Source organism: Euprymna scolopes, chromosome 37, assembly GCF_053919585.1.
Source record: "Euprymna scolopes isolate OS-2025 chromosome 37, ASM5391958v1, whole genome shotgun sequence".
NCBI classification, from domain to species: domain Eukaryota; kingdom Metazoa; phylum Mollusca; class Cephalopoda; order Sepiida; family Sepiolidae; genus Euprymna; species Euprymna scolopes.
This window is the reverse complement of record NC_136518.1, coordinates 79946005-79968889: the sequence shown is the minus strand read 5'-3', so window position 1 is coordinate 79968889 and position 22885 is coordinate 79946005. Positions and strand designations below refer to the sequence as shown.

General features: G+C 31.9%; 1 long non-coding RNA gene and 1 pseudogene across 1 annotated transcript in view; one reads left to right on the top strand and one right to left on the bottom strand.

Annotated features, from left to right (window-relative positions):
• The window catches only part of LOC145261246 (uncharacterized), a 367304-nt gene that overhangs the window by 278689 nt on the left and 65730 nt on the right, over positions 1 to 22885 (bottom strand). The window lies entirely within an intron of this gene.
• LOC145261449 (5S ribosomal RNA) lies at positions 1425 to 1539 on the top strand (annotated as a pseudogene).

Below are 22885 nucleotides of genomic sequence, written 5' to 3'. Positions count from 1 at the left end.
TCGAGAGGCACTACCAGAAACTACTGTATGGTCCAGAATCCATTCACCAAATGGCAATACAGCAGCCCCAGTACTTTGCACCTGCTGATAGGACAGCCTCCTTAGTGGTTAATCTAAGGTTCGGGTCCCTGACTCTCAGGCGGATAACGCCAGCTCAGATGAAACGTTTACCGCCATCATTCTTACTAGTGACATCACCACAAGGATAGACATAGAAACAGAAAATTTCTGACATCTCAGACTACTGTTTACAGAGTACTACCGACCTGGAAAGCAGCTTTTTCTTCACCCTTTGTCAGAAAAATCACTCATTGGAAATGGGGACTGAAGGACAAAAAAGGAGAAGCGAGAGTTACTGGAGCTGCCGATAACACATCCACATGCATTATCTACTCTCCATTTAAAAAAAAAGGTGAGAAGGACTTATTAATATCTTAGTATAAGTCCGTTGCCCCATTCCCATTTTAGGACAGTACTTGAAGGTAGTCTCTCCTCCCATATTAATGTGTGGATACTTTTTGCCTTTATCTACCTCGAGCTAGAATGTTCGACCATTCCAGCTCCACCCCATAATAAATATGCTATAATGGAACTTTTATCAAATTGGAGAAGTCTGGTTAAATTTTAACTCGTTTAAAAAACTGGTTAAGAAGTAATACCTTTAGGGTTACGTATTAAGTTTAGACTAGCTAGAAGTAATGCATATTTTAGAGAGAAAAAAAAAAGCCGCGTGTTTTTGAGTTCAGATAATATGCAGGTATAATTTGGAAAATGTTCAATTTCATAGGACACTTTTGGGGGGGGGGAATGTTCAATTTCATAGGAGACATCATATATATATATATATATATATATAATGCACCCTTGACGTATGGGGTTCCGCCAAAACAACTGTTTACGGCGGAGAAGTACTGTTAACAAATGAATGAAATGCATCAGAAACTTCAGCAACAACACCCAGAATTAATCAACAGAAAATGCCCAATTCTCCTCTACGACAATGCCCGACCACGCGTTGCTAAAGCGACCCTGCAGAAGTTAAACGAATTGGACTACCAAAATCTGCCTCATCCTCCATATTCTCCAGACGTCTAACCTACCGACTAACACTTTTTCAAGCACATCGACAACTTTTTGCGTGATAAATGTATCAAAAACCTAAGCGATATCAGAAACGGCTTCAGCGATTTTATCGCCACCAGAACACAAGATTTTTTACGTTATTGACATAAATGCACTTGTTTTGTGCGATCAATAAATTTTTGTTTGAGCCGAGATGTGTTCACCTAGATTTAAAAGTTAAAGACCAGAAAAACTTTCTTGTACACATCTATCTATCTATCTATCTATCTATCTATCTCTATCTCTCTCTCTCTCTCTCTCTCTCTCTCTATATATATATATATATATATATATATATATATATATACGGCATAATCGCGTTGACACACCGGTTCTCGTCAGATCACCGGTTAAGCAACGTTGAGCCAGGTTAGTACCAGATGGGTGACCATTTGGGAATTCTAGGCGCTGTATGTGCTCTCCGCTTATCTCGGCATTTGTTTCCAGTCGCCTTATACTTCACTTACCTCTGGTATTTAACAATGTCGTCTCAGGAGAGGTGTGGTTGGAGATTGCGCACCTCCTACCACAAAAATTTCACGTGCAAGCAACCCTTCGTGATTATCCATACTCTGTCCAAGACTGAAGGAGCCTGCTTCTTGGTGTGTATATATATATATATATATATATATATATATATATATATATATATATATATAGAGAGAGAGAGAGAGAGAGAGAGAGAGAGAGAGAGAGAGAGAGAGAGAGGGATAGAGAGAGAGGAGAAACGTATATATGACGAACAAGCATATATTACACTACCTGCAAAAAGGAGGTAATTCCTAGAAGTATGTTAAAATGATGAACAAATATGTATAACACTACGCCCGTAAATAAAAGTTAGATAACAAAAGTTGGATAATATTCTCCTGACAAAAAAAAACATATACTACACTATTTCCTACAAGAAAACAAAAAAAACATATACTACACTATTTCCTATAAGAAAACAAAAAGTAATCTCTGTGAGTAAAAACTGACAGCATAACAAACTCCACACTACCCATTTGAAAAGGAAGGAGTAATTCTTGGGAGGTTTCTATCAAACTAGCAGAACAGATGCTACACTAATTTCACCTCGGAATTGAGACTTGCAAGCTTGTATTAGTATAGTATGGACTTTAATCATACAGATACGAAATTTCTATTAGTAACTAGCAAGCTGTCCGGTGTTGCCCGGTCAACAAAAACGATTAAATATGATGTTTTAATTCATGCAGATTACGTATTTATTATTCGAGACAATTCTCTACCCATTATTATGTAAAACCTAAGATATAATAGAGATATCAATATATAATGGATTAGGTCTCCGCTAATCGAGCCAGAGATGTCTCGTGATACGGGGTTCGAATCGTTCGACTGGTAGTAATCGTGACACCATGCACTGAAGATTCCCGAAAGGATGAAACACTAGTGTCTGAAGGTATTTAATTATTATAGCAGAAAATAATTATGACAGCCCCTTTAAGAAATTCGTTTCTTATCGTTGAGCACTTTCAGTTGAATTAAAGTCGGTCAATTTAGCTCTTATGTGTAGATCATCGTATAACGATTAGATCACTGTCTGACTGACGTAAATGAACACTTAAAATTAAGATGTTTAAAATTCAACGTTATTTCAAGCGGTTAATGGTAGCCGAATGGATTAGGTCCCCGCTAATCGAGCCAGAGATGTCTCGTGATACGGGGTTCAAATCGTTCGATTGGTAGTAATCGTGACACTCTGCACTGAAGATTCCCGAAAGGATGAAACACTAGTGTCTGTAGGTATTTAATTATTATAGTAGAAAATAATTATATATATATATATATATATATATATATATATATATATATATATATATATATATATATATATATATATATGTGTGTTTTGGGTGCCATCACCAAGAATCAGAACAAAACCATCACATTCTCCGCCCTCATTGATTAGACCGTGAGTCACGCCCATATATATATATATACACTTGTGCCCGATATTATTCATACCCCTCGGATCTTTGAGATTTCTATAAGAATATTGCTCAAACCAGAAGGTAGACAATATTAAAGGGATTTCAAACAATAAATCAAGCATAAGCATTTAATTTAAACTCAACAAATAAATAAATTATGCAAGTTTGAAACAGTATACAAAGAAAAAACAATAATGGCACTAGTTCAAAATTATTCATACCTCTCTTACTAATAGTCAATAGCATGCCCTTTATTCTTAATAACTACCTGTAACCGTTTTGGATATTTATCAACAAGGTTTTTACAAGCATCAACACTGATTTTTTACCATTCTTCAATGCAGTAGTTCTCCAAATCCCTCAAATTTCTAGGTTTCCGCTTTTTAACCTTAGTTTTCAATATGTGCCAGAGGTTTTCGATAGGGTTCAGGTCGGGACTCTGGCTAGGCCCTTCCAAAATATTAATTTGATTATCCTCAAACCATTTCTTGACTATTTTGGCAGTATGTTTTGGATCATTATCCTGTTGAAGGACCCAGTTTGGTCCTAAATGGAGCTTCTCCGCATCCTGTCTAATGTTTTTCTGGAGTATCTCCAAATATTGCTCCTTCTTCATGGTTCCATCTATCTTGACCAAACTACCTGGACCACTAGCCGAAAAGGAGCCCCAAAACATTAGGCTACCACCACCATGTTTCACCGTGGGTATGGTGTTCTTTGGGTTGTAAGTTTCTCCTTTCTTCCTCCAAACGTAAGAAGCATCCATATGGCCAAACAATTCAATTTTTGTTTCGTCAGTCCACAAAATACTTGAGAAAACGGACTCTGAAGAATTCACATGGGTCCTAGCAAACTTTAGACGTGCTGCAAGGTGTTTTCCGGCGTGCAATGGAGTCCTTCTTGGTCTTCTTCCTTTCAGACCATTTTCATGCAGAGTCCTTTGCAATGTTTGCCTTGATATTTTTATGCCAGAAGACTCCATATTTTCTAAAATGTCCTTAGTAGTGGTGGTTGGATTTGCATTAACACTGCTTACAATATCCCTGGTGGCTCTAGCAGACAGTTTCCTTTTCCTTCCTCTACCAATCAAGTTGTTTGTTGTGTGGTGGCTCTGGAATTTTTTGATGATGCTCTGTACTGTTGCTGTAGGGACCTCAAATTTCTTGGAAATTGACTTGTAACCTAAACCATCCTTATGTGAATTCACAATTTTAGTCCTAAGATCATTACTAAGCTCTTTTTTCTTCCCCATTCTAATAATTTTTATTCTTTTATTGGTTTTCAGTTGATATCATTTTAATTTCTGAAAAATGCAAAAACCGAAATGAAATTAATCAAAGGTTGTATAAAAGCATTCAAAATAAGAATCAAACAGGAAACAAACAGTCAGAAACTCGATTAATACTGAAAAAATAAGGGGGTATGATTATTTTTGAACATTGCAGATTTTATAAATAGCTGTATATTTCTTTTATTACAAGTATCCCGAGATTTTAAAATGACGAAAATGATCAGAAGAGGTTTATTAAGAATATGTATCAATATGGACGTAAACAATAAATTCTTACAACGTTACACCTAATAAACTCAATTTTCAAGGAGGGGTATGAATAATATCGGGCACAAGTGTATATATATATATATATATATATATATATATATATATATATATATATATATATATATATATATATAGGAAGGCAATCTAAAAATAAAATAAAATGATAAGAAAGAAGTGAATCCAGCTGCTTCATCCCTTAAAAAAGATATTATAAATATATTCATATATGAATAACAAATGTATTTTAGTGTCTGAAGAGTAGCTATTTTTGGAATGTTTTGAAATAATATAATGTTTAGATTTATCTTAATACTTATAAAACAATTATAACACAGTAGGAAATATATTTCATGTTTTCCTATATTGATTTTGCAAAATTATTATATATATATATGCATATAGGTGTATATAAATATAGTCGTCTATATGCATATATAAAAAAAAGATAAACGAAGTCACACGTATATCAACGTTTCGTCTTTATTGTAAAACTTTTCCTGGATGAAAGAAGAAGCTTTACAATAAAGGCAAAACCTTGATAGGCGTGTGACTTAGTTTGTCTTTTCTTTATCTTCCTATCGCCTCGCAATACTATTTATATATATATATATATATATATATATATATATATATATATATATATATATATATGTGTGTGTGTGTGTGTGTATGTCTGTCTGTCTGTGTGTATGTGTGTATGTATGTGTGTGTGTTAAATTTTTTATTCATACATATTTAAATATATATATAGAGATAAATTTATATATATATATAAATAAAATTTATATATATATAAATTTTATTCATACATATTTAAATATATATAGAGAGATAAATTTATATATATATAAATAAAATTTATATATATATATATAAATTTTATTCATACATATTTAAATATATATATATAGATAGATAGATGTTTTTATTTGTTTTTGTTAGCGATACTTTCTTGAATGAATTCAAGTATTTATACGAAAGTGCATTTTTACCTAAATGCTTGTTGGGAATAATTTCCCCATTGACCAATCTGGTACCCCCTTAATCGGGAGCGGCATATATATTATTTTATTTTTAAAATATAATTATCCACTGACACGTGTTTCGTCATCTACGACTCATCAGAGTGGCTGAATCTAGCGAGACTCGAAATCGGGACTCCATGATAAGAAGGCTAAACCTCTACCACGCGGCTGCCTCGCCTGACTACTAAATGTAACGCGTTTTTATGTAGATGTTTTTATTTGTTTTTGTTAGCGATGCTTTCTTGAATGAATTCAAGTATTTATACGAAAGTGCATTTTTACCTAAATGCTTGTTGGGAATAATTTTCCCATTATATATATTCACCTGTCATTCCCTTTTTAAAAGATGGAATCGCTCGATCGTCGAAAGCAAGGTTCAAGTCCACAGAGTTTGATAATTATATAGATAGTATAGATATAAGAGACCGTCTTCTGGTTAAAAATAATTATATAGATAGTATAGATATAAGAGACCGTCTTCTGGTTAAAAATAATTATATAGATAGTATAGATATAAGAGACCGTCTTCTGGTTAAAAATAATTATATAGATAGTATAGATATAAGAGACCGTCTTCTGGTTAAAAATAATTATATAGATAGTATAGATATAAGAGACCGTCTTCTGGTTAAAAATAATTATATAGATAATATAGATATAAGAGACCGTCTTCTGGTTAAAAATAATTATATAGATAGTATAGATATAAGAGACCGTCTTCTGGTTAAAAATAATTATATAGATAATATAGATATAAGAGACCGTCTTCTGGTTAAAAATAATTATATAGATAATATAGATATAAGAGACCGTCTTCTGGTTAAAAATAATTATATAGATAATATAGATATAAGAGACCGTCTTCTGGTTAAACATAATTATATAGATAATATAGATATAAGAGACCGTCTTCTGGTTAAACATAGTTATATAGATAATATAGATATAAGAGACGGTCTTCTGGTTAAAAATAATTATATAAATAGTATAGATATAAGAGACCGTCTTCTGGTTAAAAATAATTATATAGATAATATAGATATAAGAGACCGTCTTCTGGTTAAAAATAATTATATAGATAATATAGATATAAGAGACCGTCTTCTGGTTAAAAATAATTATATAGATAGTATAGATATAAGAGACCGTCTTCTGGTTATAAATAATTATATAGATAATATAGATATAAGAGACCGTCTTCTGGTTAAAAATAATTATATAGATAGTATAGATATAAGAGACACTCTTCTGGTTAAAAATAATTATATAGATAATATAGATATAAGAGACCGTCTTCTGGTTAAACATAATTATATAGATAATATAGATATAAGAGACCGTCTTCTGGTTAAAAATAATTATATAGATAGTATAGATATAAGAGAACGTCTTCTGGTTAAAAATAATTATATAGATAATATAGATATAAGAGACCGTCTTCTGGTTAAACATAATTATATAAATAGTATAGATATAAGAGACCGTCTTCTGGTTAAAAATAATTATATAGATAATATAGATATAAGAGACCGTCTTCTGGTTAAAAATAATTATATAGATAATATAGATATAAGAGACCGTCTTCTGGTTACAAATAATTATATAGATAGTATAGATATAAGAGACCGTCTTCTGGTTATAAATAATTATATAGATAATATAGATATAAGAGACCGTCTTCTGGTTAAAAATAATTATATAGATAGTATAGATATAAGAGACCGTCTTCTGGTTAAAAATAATTATATAGATAATATAGATATAAGAGACCGTCTTCTGATTAAAAATAATTATATAGATAGTATAGATATAAGAGAACGTCTTCTGGTTACAAATAATTATATAGATAGTATAGATATAAGAGACCGTCTTCTGGTTAAAAATAATTATATAGATAGTATAGATATAAGAGACCGTCTTCTGGTTAAAAATAATTATATAGCTAGTATAGATATAAGAGACCGTCTTCTGGTTAAAAATAATTATATAGATAGTATAGATATAAGAGAACGTCTTCTGGTTAAACATAATTATATAGATAATATAGATATAAGAGAACGTCTTCTGGTTAAAAATAATTATATAGATAGTATAGATATAAGAGAACGTCTTCTGGTTAAAAATAATTATATAGATAATATAGATATAAGAGACCGTCTTCTGGTTAAAAATAATTATATAGATAGTATAGATATAAGAGACTGTCTTCTGGTTAAAAATAACTAGACAAAGCCAATGATTTGAAAACTGCACCAATATTAAAAACTACAAAAACCAATAAAACATCCCCGATTCACACACACCTATACAAAGGGAGTATTCTGGAATATTGGTGAGATTAGTCACTCAAAGTCTAGTAAATATCATACTCACTTTCTGTTTGTGAGAAAAGCACCAAATATTAAACATAAACACGAAAATAAACCTGATATCCACGCGAACATATATGTATTTAGATATATGTCTGCACCTATCAACACACTCGCTCATGCTCCAAATCCAAATACATAAAAACAAAACCGAAACGAAATATGATGGAGTGTTGAGGATACTTGTTGATAGACTGCCCTCGGATAAACATAATCTGACAACTTCGACTGATGTCAAAATAAACTAAAAATAATTTTTAAAAAACGCCCAACATTGATTAAATCACTTTACACCCACATATCACACACAAACCTATCTTTATATTTTTGCCGTTAAAAACGGGAAAAAGTTATAGGCTGTTGACTTAGAATGAGTACTTTATGCCAAAGGGATAATTGAATATTGTTAAATTAATCACTAACTGATCGGATACCATAATAATTAGTTTGCTGCACCTAATCATAACAAAGGTCCATACAAAATTACAACCAGATCGACTCAGTAGAGTCCGAGAAAACTAGTATATGAGCATTTTGTGGACTAGTCCCTATAAACGCTAAAGGGGCGTGGAATTGATAGTATAATATTTAATAAGCTGAACTTTATTATAGCAAAAATTTATACAAAATTTCAGCCAGGTCGAATCAGTAGTTTCCAAGAAAACTTCTAGAGATTATATGATGTTGTGATGACTAATCTCTATTAATCCCTAACTGTGCGTCGTGCGGATACCATAATATTAGTTCTCTGCACCTTATGATAGCAAAGCTCCATACAAAACTTCAGCCAGATCAACATAGTAGTTTCTAAGATAAAGTTGACAACGGACAGACAGAAAGACCAATAGAAATATAATACCGATATATAAGTATTTTTACTTTTATACATTACAGCGTTTGCTTATTATCTCATTCGCGACTTGACCCTGGATAAAAAATGTCGGCCATGATATAAACTCTGGTGGCTTGTCTAAATAAAAATTACTTGCAGAACCCGTGGAAATTCCACGGTAGTTGAAAATTTTTTAACACATTATAAATAAAATGAATAAAAAAATAAAATAAAACAAATAACGACGAATTTAAAACAATTTTTAGTAAATTCTTTTCTAACTGTATAAAGCTAAAAAAAAAAAAGTTAAAAATTTTAATTTTTTCAATGAAAATTCCGCACACAATACATTGATTTTTGTTTTTTTTCTGAATAACTTTTTCATATGAACAGATGGCAGTTCACTTATACATTGTTTTTTAATTGAAAAAATAAACTAAAATCAAAAACAAACTTACATTCTCGTCTCAACATAAACTTTTTTCTTTAATTCTAAAATAAAATAGCCAATTTCAAACAGTAAACAGACGGATATGTTTTTTATTTAAAAGATTTTTAGAGCGGAAATAGTTTTAATGATTTTTAATTGATGAAGAGCGATTATAAAGGGAGGTAATTCGTTTCTCATTAATTAATGTTTGTGATGATGATGGGCTTTTTTTTTGTAACACTGGAGTCAGACAAGTAAATTAATATTTGGATACTAAAAAATTGCAAAAACCAAACGCTTGAATATTTCCCAAAAGTAACATCTACGCAGATCACTAGAATATAAAAGTTTATTGCGTTTGGTAAAGTTTATTGGTTTCGAATTTGTTTTTACCTCTTATTTTCTTGTTAACTACACTTCACACTCCCTAGGGAGGATACGGACTGACAACCTGGGTGTGCTACGTTCGAATCCAGGCCAATAAGAGAAACACTTTCACTTAGGGACAATGGCAACCTTTACGTTGTCTCCCCCGTAAGTACCCGCCATCCTTCTAGAAATAATTCTTTATAGAAAGATATCGGAGAAACGTATGCCAACAACTCTGTTTTGTTTTCTGATCTTTCCCCCAAGTCTTCTTTAGGGATTCTATCTTTGGCCCTCAAAACTAACAAAGATTAGAGCATTCCTGTAACGACCTGGTCCCTTTTGATTGCGGTGTAGTACTGGTTCTGTGTAGTTCTAGGAGGTATACCCTCCCAGGCTTTGCCTTCTCTCTGTAAGAAGATGTTATTTTACTGCAGTCGCCTGAAGCACCTTTAACGGCGGGTCTGCCCAGGCACTTTTTGCAGGTCAGAGTGGCATTCCTCGGGAGGGGGGCGTTGATTTCTCAATCTCACCTTCCGACCTTGGTGTCACAGTTCTTGCAACTGAAGAGAACTAAATAGGCCCCCTCCTAAATGTCTCCTTACGCCCTCATAAATAAACACTCCTCAATTCCGTCATATCTGAATTTATCGTTCTTATTTTTATTTTGTTATTTTAATCGAATCACACGATATTTTTTTTTATGACGCGTATCCTCATGGCTACTTATATCTCCTCTTTCTTTCGGGAAGTATTTTTCTTGGTCACACCCCTTTTCCTACTGGTTTTCTATTTTATTTTTTTAATAATTCATTTTTCATTTATGCAAAAAAATAGCTCATATGACGTCAGACATAAATGGCTTCCTCTCTTTTCCTTTTTGTCTTTCTTTTTCCTAATTTTTTTTTTTTTTTTTTTTTTTATATCTAAGTTTTCAGACATGGTTCAAAACCAGCTCGTGACCAGTAGTTTTTTTTTAGTTTTTTTTTTTATTACATTTTCACCCCAAACAAGGCAAATTGCCATTTTGGTGTAGGGGGCTACTATCAGGGGCAACAACTACTGGGGTACTATGTAGGGATTTGGGCAGCAAGGTGTCGGTTCACGTTACACTTGAACTTCTGCACGTCAGTACTGTTGGGGAAGCAGGGACCTGGAATGGAATTCCAGAGTCTAGCGGTTCTGGGGAAGAAACTATTGGAGTAAAAAGATCTTTTACATCTAGGGATCTCTACAGTGTGGGGTGGGATTTAGCAGCCTGTCGGGTTTGTCGAGGGTGCTCACGTCGTGGGGGCACAAGTGATTGCAGTTCGTCAGAGCATTCGCCACTAAAATACTTGTAGAAGTTTCTTTTCTCACGGTCTTCAATCACAGTACAAAGTCACCATTGATTGGTCTGTATACGAACTGCGAAGTGCAGTGATGTCCAGCACTCTCATCTATTAATGAAATAATTTTACAACGATACTTGCGAATATAGGAAGCAAAAGTAAATTGAGAAATAAACTAAACGCAGGAAAAATTATATAAAAATAAATGATTGACCGATTAGTCAGGTGAAGATAAGATTTTAAATTTATTGAGCAAAAAAACAAAACAATTAATAACGACTAAACATACGAAAAAGACATGTGAAAAGGGATGACTTAGGGCATGTCTAGCTATTTAAAACATCAAGTGCATCAATTGAAAAAGTAGAAAAAACAAAAATGACAAAAAGAAACCACCGAAAATGATAGATAGAAAATGAGTCATTGCATGAAAATCTATATATAAAAGTGAGAATGTGTGTGTGGGTGTGAAGACAACTCTCAACCTATATACTCAACGATTAATTAATCCTTAGACATGAAGTTTGTTATATAGGGTATTCAGACATGGGAAATATATACTTCTAGCTCTTCAAACATGGGAAATATATACTTCTAGCTATTCAACAATACATGTCTGAATATATATATATATATATATATATATATATATATATATATATATATATATATATCAATTTGTGTGTGAATGTTGCCTTTATGATTCTAAAAGGGGGCATCGGTTGTACATATTAATAATAATTTGGGGGGGTGTAAGGTTGATTTTCAGTCGAGGGAAAAATGGATCCTTGTATATGTTGCCCATGATGATATCAATGGTTTTGTGAACTGGGACGTTGGTGAAGAAGCTTTCTACGTTTAATGAAGCCGTGATTTTGTTATTAACTTTTGTTTTTTGGAGAATTTGTATAAGTTTTTCGGTAGATTTTACGCTATATTTGCTTTGTAAGTAAGGAGTTATGAGATGTTTGATTGATTTGGTTAATTTATAAATAGGAGCTGTTACTTGTGAAATAATGGGGCAGAGAGGGGAGTTGGATTCATCGGTTTTTACATTACTATAAAGTATCCGGGTTTATAACCAATTATTTTAGGGAATCTTTGATTATTTATCATAGCATTGTTCGCAGTTATGAATTCATTGACTGGAGGTTTCAGTTGATTTATGAGGTTTGTATTCAGTTTTTTTTTTAGTTTGTGCGGTCATCTTTTTTTTTTTTTTACAAGGTGGTCACCACTTATCAAGGGCCGGAAGCTACTCAGAGATCAGGGTTATTGTAAGTACAGTACGTTAGTGTGGATATTTAAAGTGTCTACTTAAGGGGGCGGTTCATCAGGAATTTCTAGTTTTTGGAAATAATCAGATTTGTTAAGTATTACATATATGTTAGCTTTGTCGGTTTTTCTAACGATAATGTTTTGGTGACTTTTTAAGTTCATTCATTAGCTGCTTTTTCTTTCAGATTATTAGTTATGATTGTATTAGATCTTTTATTTTTATCGAACCTGTTTTTAATGGATTCCGCTTTGAGTATGTCTTTTATTTCTGGGTGCATATGATATTTTGTTTGTTTTTTAATCTAATAATATTTTCATATAAAAGTTCTATTTCAGCTCTTTTGATTATATGTGTTAAAGATGTGAAAACTAGGTTATGAAATTCAATTTCGTGTTCAGTAAGTTCCTGGTTTGAGAGGTTGATGTAGTCTTTTTTTTTTGTCTTTTGAGGAACAAAAAAAGAGCCTTTATACAAAGAATTTCGTCTGTTTTGGATCAATTTTCTATGCGCTATTTCAAAGTTATTATTAGGGCTAGGACAACAGCATATTCTTTTCATTGTTTTGACTCTCGAGTGTGTATCCGTTGATATCTTATATGCTTTTATATAGAGTGATGTGCTTCCTGTCTGATTAACTGTGTCTAACTGTGTCGGATATATACTCGAGTCAAAATAATGACAAGAATATGCTGTTGTCATAGCCCTAGTTATTATAAATTTCAGATAGACGGTGTTGGATTTCAAATACACGAAAATCAAATTTATATATCTATCTATCTATCTATCTATGTATCTCTCTCTCCCTCTCTCTCTCTTTCTCTCTCTCTCTCTCTCTTTCTCTCTCTCTCTCTCTATATATATATATATAATATATATATATATATATATATATATATATATATATATATATATATATATATATAATCATTCTCCCAGTTGGAAATATAAGGTTTGCTCAGTTGGTCATTTATTACATCTCAAAAAGTATCCATTACAATATTGTTTTGTATTGCGACTATCAAGTCTGCAAAATTTACATATATAAAAAAATGTTCTTTTTTCATTATAGAAAAAACTTTATTTATGAGAAAGATTTTTTAATCCATTACGATTGGTATATACAAATTAAGTACGTTTCAAGTAAATAATTAAACTATATATATATATATATGTTTGTCTGTGTGTTTAAATCATTTTTTCAAATCAAGTTCAAAATAAAAGGGCATTCGCCAAGATAATATAGTGGTTTACAATTGTTATACGGCAGTGTTTATGTTAAGTTATACGATGAAGCAATTTTTCTAAATACTGTATTATCTCCAGGTTTATTGATCAATTCGAAACAAGGGAATACAATACAGTGCGTATGAGGTTATCATTATATATATATATATATATATATATATATATATATATATATATATATATATATATATATATATATATGAGCAGTATTCCTTCTCTTATGCATGTTAAATAATTCCTATTTGTTTCTTTTGTGATCCGTTTTTTCCCCCATTTGGCTGGCCAATGTTCGAGTGTAAAAAGAAATTTTCCAAAGTCGGGAACATTTTCGACTTCCATGAGTCGTCCTCAAATGAATGATGAATTTTTAAAAAATGCATTTAGTGAATTTATTAAAATCGGTTAAAATCGTTAAAAGCACTTATACATGCTGTCGTCCTCTTATTGAACCTGATTGATGGTCGGTTTGTTTATGCGAATGAGTAGGGATATCATGATTGGTAGGCGCAGGTTACAATGTGAGACGACTAAAATGGTGGTGTTTTTTTCTTGTATCAATGTTTCTAAATTTATTTGGATGGGGGTCATATGCTATAAGGTGTTGGAAGATGGAGCGATTAGGGAAAGACAGGTGACATGTTTGCCGGCGAGATATACTGGTTCTAGTCAAGCCGATGTGCGAGTTGTTTTTCGAGACACATTCCCCTTTAGGACATTCAAAAACATACACAGCGTTGTTGGTTTTTAGTATATTGTCGTCGGGTGTTATTAGTAAATCAATTGTTTTAATGTTTTATAATGATCTAAGTTTAGAATTTTTTCAATATGGAAATGTGTTTATGTACGATATTTCTCATTATTTTTTCATCAATCTTATAATTAGCGTGCATTTGGTTACAGTAGAATATGTTATTGTCGTTGTTGTTGTTGTTATTATTATTATTATCATTATTATTAATAGTAGTAGTAGTAGTAGTAGTAGTAGTGTCTTTTTTTTTTTGTTAATGGCGGCTAAAGTGTGTTTAATTTGTTGACCGATGATATAATTTGATAAGCTGTTATTAATAAGGGTTTGTTTTATGTCAGAGTGTTACTTAAAATATATTTTGTTACCTATCCAGGTTCCATTGGATCCCTAGAAAGGGATCTCAGTAGTGCAGGAGATTAAGAAATTTCGTAGTGCGTTAGGGTTTATTTCAAGTGCGGGGAGAGTGAGATTATTATATATATTATTATTATATCTATAGTTTTATGAACAACGACATTTGTAAAAACGTCGAGTGAAACTAGAAAATCATTATTGGGTTCTACTTAATGAAGTAGGTCTATTAGTTCTTCTGAGGAATTTACTTAATTTATTTATTAACTAGGAGTAAATACGGCATAATTAGTTTTTGGAGGGGTTTGGCCAGATTGTGAATTCTTATATCACAAACACCCGTTCGCACACTGGCAAAACCCCGCTTTTCAATAAGTTTCCAGACATTTTTGTAAAGGCATTTAAAATTGTTGTCGAAATCTTGAAAATGCAGTATGTTATTCTATACGTCTTGTGAGATGACTGACCAATTTTTAGGATTCCAGATTCAAATGAACAGCTAACGAAAGAATTGTAATACACCCTGCTATAGTCTGATTGTCACAGCTTGTGAATTATAAAAATGTAATCTGGACGCGAAGACACTTTAGAAGTACGATTTAAACTTGGAAAAGTGCCGTAAGTGCGTATGGAATCCTTCAGACTGCTTTTGGACCATCTTGCATGAATCTCGAATCAGTTTTTGAGTGGCATAAGAGATTTAAGGAAGGCAGGGAGTCTGTGAAGGATTATGAAAGGTATGGGAGGAGTAAGGACACCTGAGTTGATTGGCCAAATAAAGACTTGCATGGATAAGGACCGTCGTGTGTCGATAGAGACAATAAGTGCACAGTTTGATGTCAGTGTGGGAACTGTACACACAATTATTCGCGAGGAACTGAAGATGCAGAAGATTTGCAGATAGTTTGTCCCAATGGTGCTCCATTCTTGCCACAGATTATTTGACTAAGACATTTACTCACCCTCCCTATAGTCCAGACTTTGCTCCCTATGACTTTTGGCTATTCCCTCAAGCTTGAGTAAAACTTCAGAAGCTGTCGTTATGAGACAATTGAGGAGATGAAAGAGGCTGTGACGATGGTCGTTAACACGCTCACACAAGAGAACTTCCATGGGACTTTCGAGAAATTGTTGGAACGGTATAACAAGTGCATTGCAGACGGAGGAGATTACTTCGAACGGGACTAGATTTTCATGTGTTTACTATCAATAAAACCCTAACCCTAACCTCGTACATATATATATATATATATATATATATATATATATATATATATATATATATATATATATATATATAGTCTTTGAAGTTTTTTAACATTTGAAACTACACAAAAAATTACTTTTTATCATTCGTTAAAAAAAAAAAACACTTAGTCAATAAGTCATTTAATCACCTGCAGTCACTGCATCAACTCTCTCGAATTTACTATAATACCAATTTATTTATTTTTCAAGGGATTATCAGTTGTTTACCATGAAACACTGTTTCGGGGATTTAAAAACAAAACAGTATATTACTTCATGGCTCCCCAGCAGTGTTGATCAAACACCACCATCCTTAATCTTAGGAAAAAGACATGTTACAAAAAAATTTTATCCAATTTCCTATTCTTAATTGCAATTACTAACCTTTTCATTGTATAAAAATTAATTTCTTACCTGTGCGATTCATCAATTTCCACATTTAAAATGGATACATTTTTTAATTTATCAGTCTTGTATTTATAAGCTTTGGATATATATATATATATATATATATATATATATATATATATATATATATATATATATATATATATATATATATATATGCCCAAAAACTTTGGTCTGGATGGAGGGTAGAAAAAACTTGCTGCTATGGTTTTTAATGATCTGAAATAACAGCAAGGGGAGACTTCATTCGAAATATTTCTAATATGTTATACTTGCCCTCGTTTGGAAATTACGTACGGTTATGAATATCTCCAGTATCAAATAATTCACATACACTGTGAAATTTACTGTATGTATGAAAACGAAATTATAGAGAGGAGATATAACATATGAAAAAGTATTCAGAATCAAGTTTCCCCTTGCTGTTATTTCACATCATTTGAAACCATTGCAGCAAATAAGAAAAGAAAAACAATTGAAAACAAATGACTATGATTGAAACATTTTAAGGCTCTGAATGATGGATGATCTTCTTAATATGTGACTTTAAGGGCAAATGTCACATTGCCTGCTACGCAATTCGGGTTATTACCTTTCCAACGAGCTTTTATTTCTTCACACACACACACACACACACACACTATATATATATATATATATATATATATATATATATATATATATATATATATATATATATATATATAGTAATTTATAAAATATATATGGCGATTAAGCTACACTGAATATTCGGCGTTTCATCCACTCTAGGACTCCTCAGGCTTAGGCGCATAAGCCTGATGAATCCTAGAGTGGATGAAACGCCGAATATTCAGTGTAGCTTAATCGCCATATATATTTTATAAATTATTAACTAGCTCTACCTACGTATTGAGCACTTTTGAAGTAAATAATTAAAGTTTACGCATAAATCTATACTTTCGTATATTAATTTTATGTGAGTAAATTAAGTAGTTATATATATATATATATATATATATATATATATATATATATATATATATATTTAAAGGAGATTAGAACAATAGTCTAAAGAGCTGAGTGTATTTTAATGTAACAGTGAAATTACTAGTTTAATTAAAATACAGGAAATAGAAAGTGCTCGTTGTAATTTAGATATATAATACGCTCAATAGTTAAATATCATTATTTAAATTATCAATATATATATATATATATATATATATATATATATATATATATATATATATATATATATATATATATATATATATATATATACTCGTAGCCAAAGTGATTATTTAAATGCTCATATCTTTGGTTTTATGGAACAAAAATACATGAAAATTTTCAGGTTTTTTGAAGATTATAATACTATTATATGGTTATAATTTTATAACAATTGATAAAAAAGAAACTATGTTTTCAAACTAATAAAATATGCCAAAAATTCCCTACATATATTGTGTCCTGGCAGGCTAGCTTTAGTTTTGCTTGGTTGTATCCCATGTGACCTTGCCAGGTTACTTATATATATATACAAGTGAATTTTAGAAATTTAACCACCGCTCAAGCGGATATTAAAGAAAAGAAAATGATAAATTTAAAGTTCGTCGCCTCTAAAAATAACACTGTATACACACACACACACACACACACACACACATACATATATATATATATATATATATATGTATGTGTGTGTGTGTGTGTGTGTGTATACAGTGTTATTTTTAGAGGCGACGAACTTTAAATTTATCATTTTCTTTTCTTTAATATCCGCTTGAGCGGTGGTTAAATTTCTAAAATTCACTTGTGACGTTAGGCTATATAAGGGTGTTAACTTTGGTAAAATCGGACAGTTCCTTTCTAAATCGGATCTTTTCTTATTATTGATTTTTGATACTTATAGGAAGCAATCCAATACAAAAAATACAAAACATATCTAAGAACGCTCCCAGACACATAAAGGACATTTTTGTAAAGTTTCAAAACAATCGACTCAACCGTTTCTGAGTCCATAGGGAACGAACTCCCGCACACACAAATTGTCTTTTTAAGCATAGATTTTAATGTTCCGAACGGCTCTCCGTTCTTTATCAAAAATGTATGTTTTATGTAAATTAATGAATTTATGAACCTTCTATGAAATAATGTACAAATATATATATATATATATATATATATATATATAATGTCTACTAATATATATTTCTATATTAAGTAGATGCTTCATATCTACATTTTATATCTATATTTATATTAAGTAGATACTTAATATACATAGTTTATACATATATTTTATATTACATATATATTGAATATATAGTTATTAGTTATAGCTCACATCTATACTTAAAATTATATCTATATTTTGTTTTTCATAAAAAAATAAAATCTTAAGTTCTAACATCATTTTGACTCTAGATCATATTCTTATATTACTAATGCATTTATTGTTTTGACCATATTTTATCCCTCTTTTTTAAAAATTTTATTAATAGATACTAATCTCATTTTTACACTCTATGCTTTATTCTTTAGTCCCGTCTCTTTCTCACTTATAACGAGAGGGAAACTTTATTGTGCTGATAGACTCTTAGAACTAGTCAGTGTATCGATATAGGAGAAGAAAACCTGTGATGTTAAGCCTGTGCTACTGACCAAATACACCAAACAAAGCAAGGGGTAGTGGCTCCTATGTTCTGATGGACAATTTTTCTAAAGCTGGTAACACAAACAAATTACCGGTTTGAAAAACCGCTTAAGGAGTAGCTTTGTTCTGAACTTTCCACCTCATTTCTTTTCCCGAAAAGAGGGCCCCTTGAGGGTGCTTGATTGCCATACATGCTCAGGCAATTAGATTGGGAACCTGACAAGTTCGGTGGTATCGATTTGTAAAGTTTGTTTGGCTGTTGTATTCCGACTGACAATATAGAAGCCCTAACTCTTTACTAGTGCTTAGAGCGTATATTCTATCATCAGTTTCCAGGTCTCCGCTTCCCCAACTGTACTGACATGCAGAAGTTCAAGTGCAACGTGAACCGACATCTTGCTGCCCAAATCTCTACATAGTACCCCAGTAGTTGTTGCCCCTGATAGTCGCCCCCTACACTAAAGTGGCTATGTGCCTTGTTTGGGGTAAAAATGTAATAAAAAATAAAAAAAGTTGTATAATATCGGGATGGTTGTAGTGCCATGTCGCGCATGGAAAGGGGATCTGCATTTATCTCAAGTGGGTTTTACCGAAGCCACAATCTTGTGGATTAAAGGTCGGCTGACTTTGACGTCCACCACAGATATTGGGTTGGTTTCTCTAGTTACATAGACACAACTGGTAGTATCACGCATAGTTTTTCTATATTCCATTCTCTGATACAGATTGTCATATTTCCGACCCATCACATCTTGATTTACTTCTGACCACAGTTCTCATGCATTATGTATCAAATGCCTATAACCTACTGGGGAATGCTTATTTTGTTGTGATATTGGTAGACATCTTCTTAAACTTTCGACCTCAAGTAGAAGAACAATTGATCAAAACGGTAACGTAATTCAAGAAAGCTGGAACGCGATCAGTGATTACATCAGACATGAGAAACAGTGTATATAAATAAGGCTACTAAATGATTCAAAGCAGTAGTTAAATAACATGCTCCCACACGGAAATTTTATAGTAAACCCCCACTCTCCCTAATGCTTCGCTTCTACTTTTGCAGCTGACATTGCTCAAAGATAGCATATATTGCGCAGATTTATCTGACATAAGCCCAGTATAAATAGACAAAAGCATGTAGAAGTAAGAGTGAAGTAACCGTCACCAGTAAACGCATTGTGTCGCAGAAATTAGGAACTCGCGATTTCAGGAAAATTTATAAAAGTGTAGTAAATTATGGGTAATCAACAATTCTCTTTCTATCCAACAACCAGGGGGTTGTTTGATCAACTACCGAAAAAGCTAAGCTGCTTGCCCGGCGGTTTGCCTCTAATTCCGCTTTGGACTTAAAATACTCCCTACCAAGTGGAGTGAAATAAAAACTAGGAGCAATACAATGTGCCTTGACTTAACATTAACAGAGTACAAAACTCACTTTGCAAACTAGTAAGAGATGAACTCTTTTTATACCTACAGTTTTTTCTTACAGAAGAGACGTTGCCAGTCTCTCTTTACTTTAGTGTTATTTTAAGCTCTGCCCCTGCAAACCTGTCAAGCAAGAACACGTCTTGTTACCAACACCACAAGAGACTCATTTTATTTCCTCTAAATACCTAAAATCACACGGAACTTCAATGAACAGTCTTTTTACCAAGAATTTTCCACCTGTGAAACACATTACTGTAGAGAGGCTTTCCTACAAACTACAATGTGTTTGTAAAAGATGTAAATAATGAAAAAAACTTGTTCCGCTGTACAGCGAAGTTTTTCGACAGAAAATGTCGACAAAATTTATTGCATTTATACTACGAATTTTGTCGATAAAAAATGTCGACAAAATTTATTGCATTTATATTACGAATTTTGTCGATAAAAAATGTCGACAAAATTCATTGCATTTATACTACGAATTTTGTTGATAAATATGTCGACAAAATTTATTGCATTTATATTACGAATTTTGTCGATAAAAAATGTCGACAAAATTCATTGCATTTATACTACGAATTTTGTCGATAAATATGTCGACAAAATTCATTGCATTTATACTACGAATTTTGTCGATAAAAAATGTCGACAAAATTCATTGCATTTATACTACGAATTTTGTCGATAAATATGTCGACAAAATTCATTGCATTTATATTACGAATTTTGTCGATAAAAATGTCGACAAAATTCATGGAATTTATACTACGAATTTTGTCGATAAAAATGTCGACAAAATTCATTGCATTTATACTACGAATTTTGTCGATAAAAATGTCGACAAAATTCATTGCATTTATACTACGAATTTTGTCGATAAAAAATGTCGACAAAATTCATTGCATTTATACTACGAATTTTGTCGATAAAAATGTCGACAAAATTCATTGCATTTATACTACGAATTTTGTCGATAAAAATGTCGACAAAATTCATTGCATTTATACAACAAATTTTGTCGATAAAAAATGTCGACAAAATTCATTGCATTTATACTACGAATTTTGTCGATAAAAAATGTCGACAGAAGTTATCGTTTAAAAAACGACGTTTGTCGACAGGACAATTCGAGAAGAAACAGAAATTAGCCTCTCAACATTCCTAATGACTAAAGTTTTAAACAAAGTATAAACAGGATATTTTTTGAAAAGTGTAAATAAATTGCTTGCCTATTTGATAAATAAATAAATAAAAACATCCAGTAAACGTAAAAATGAAAAGGTGATTAGATGTGACACGACTAGCACAAGCATTTTTAATAGGAATGGATAAAATGTTATATAAGGATTAAAATATTTTTATAGGGGCGGCCACCATAAAGATTGGCAATTTTTTATAGGGCTGAGAAGATAATTTTATAAACGTGGGGATTTTTTTTTTAATAGAGATGGAAATTATCTATATAATAAACCTCACCTGTCCGATTAAATGTATGTATGTATGTATGTATGTATGTATGTCTTGCAAAAACCTCCGACAGAGGTGACGGATTTTCACGAGATCGGTATCATTTTGACGCATGACCCTTCGGATGACAAATATCGAAAAGTTGGCCAAAGACATTTATTCCTTCACCCTAAAATGGGCACTTTTTCTACAAGGAGGAGGTCGCTTTTTTCGCCGATATTGTCAAAAGTCATCGCCTTTTTTCGATTGTCTAGCCTTAATTTAAACCTATGTCACTGCCAGTTTGGTAATGGGTGCAACAGTTAACGCATATCGTTTTATTATTATTATTATTATTATTATTATTATTATTATTATTATTATTATTATTATTTTCCTCTTTCGCGGTACAGGTTCGAGCCTGCCTGCCGACTACTACTTGTTTTTTCGCTCGCAATTTTCCCTTTTTTTTTCTTTTTGTTCAACCAACACCCTTACACCCCCCCACTTTATTTTCCGCTTTCGCGTCACGGGTTCGAGTCTGCCTGCCTACTACAACTTTTATTTTTGCTTAACACACACCTACAAACACCCGGGCAACGCCGGACATCCAAGCTAGTTTTATATAAAGGATAGGGTTTATTATAGTATTAATAAGATACAAGTGTTAGTATTATAAGCATTTCCAGTGAAATTATTTTTTGGTAGAAGTTTTTTCTTTTTCTTCTTTTTTTCTTTTTTTTTCTTTTTTTTCTTTTTTTTCTTTTTTTTTTTTTTTTTGCTATGTAAGATCTCTAATATATTTACTCGGCATTTATTGAACAAAATACATACATACATATGTGTGTGTGTGTGTGTGTGTGTGTGTGTGTGTGTGTGTGTGTGTGTGTGTGTGTGGAGCAAGAGAAAGATAACGATAGAGAGAGCATGGAATAGAAAGTAGAGAAAGATAGGCGGGAAGAGGAGAGGGAGAGGAGAGACAACGTCTAGACAAAAAAAGAAGATGTTGAAGGTGATATAATTAAAATGAAAAGATTATTCAAACATGACAAATATTTTTGCATGTACTTTGTGTGACTAAAAAAATGTCTCATAGA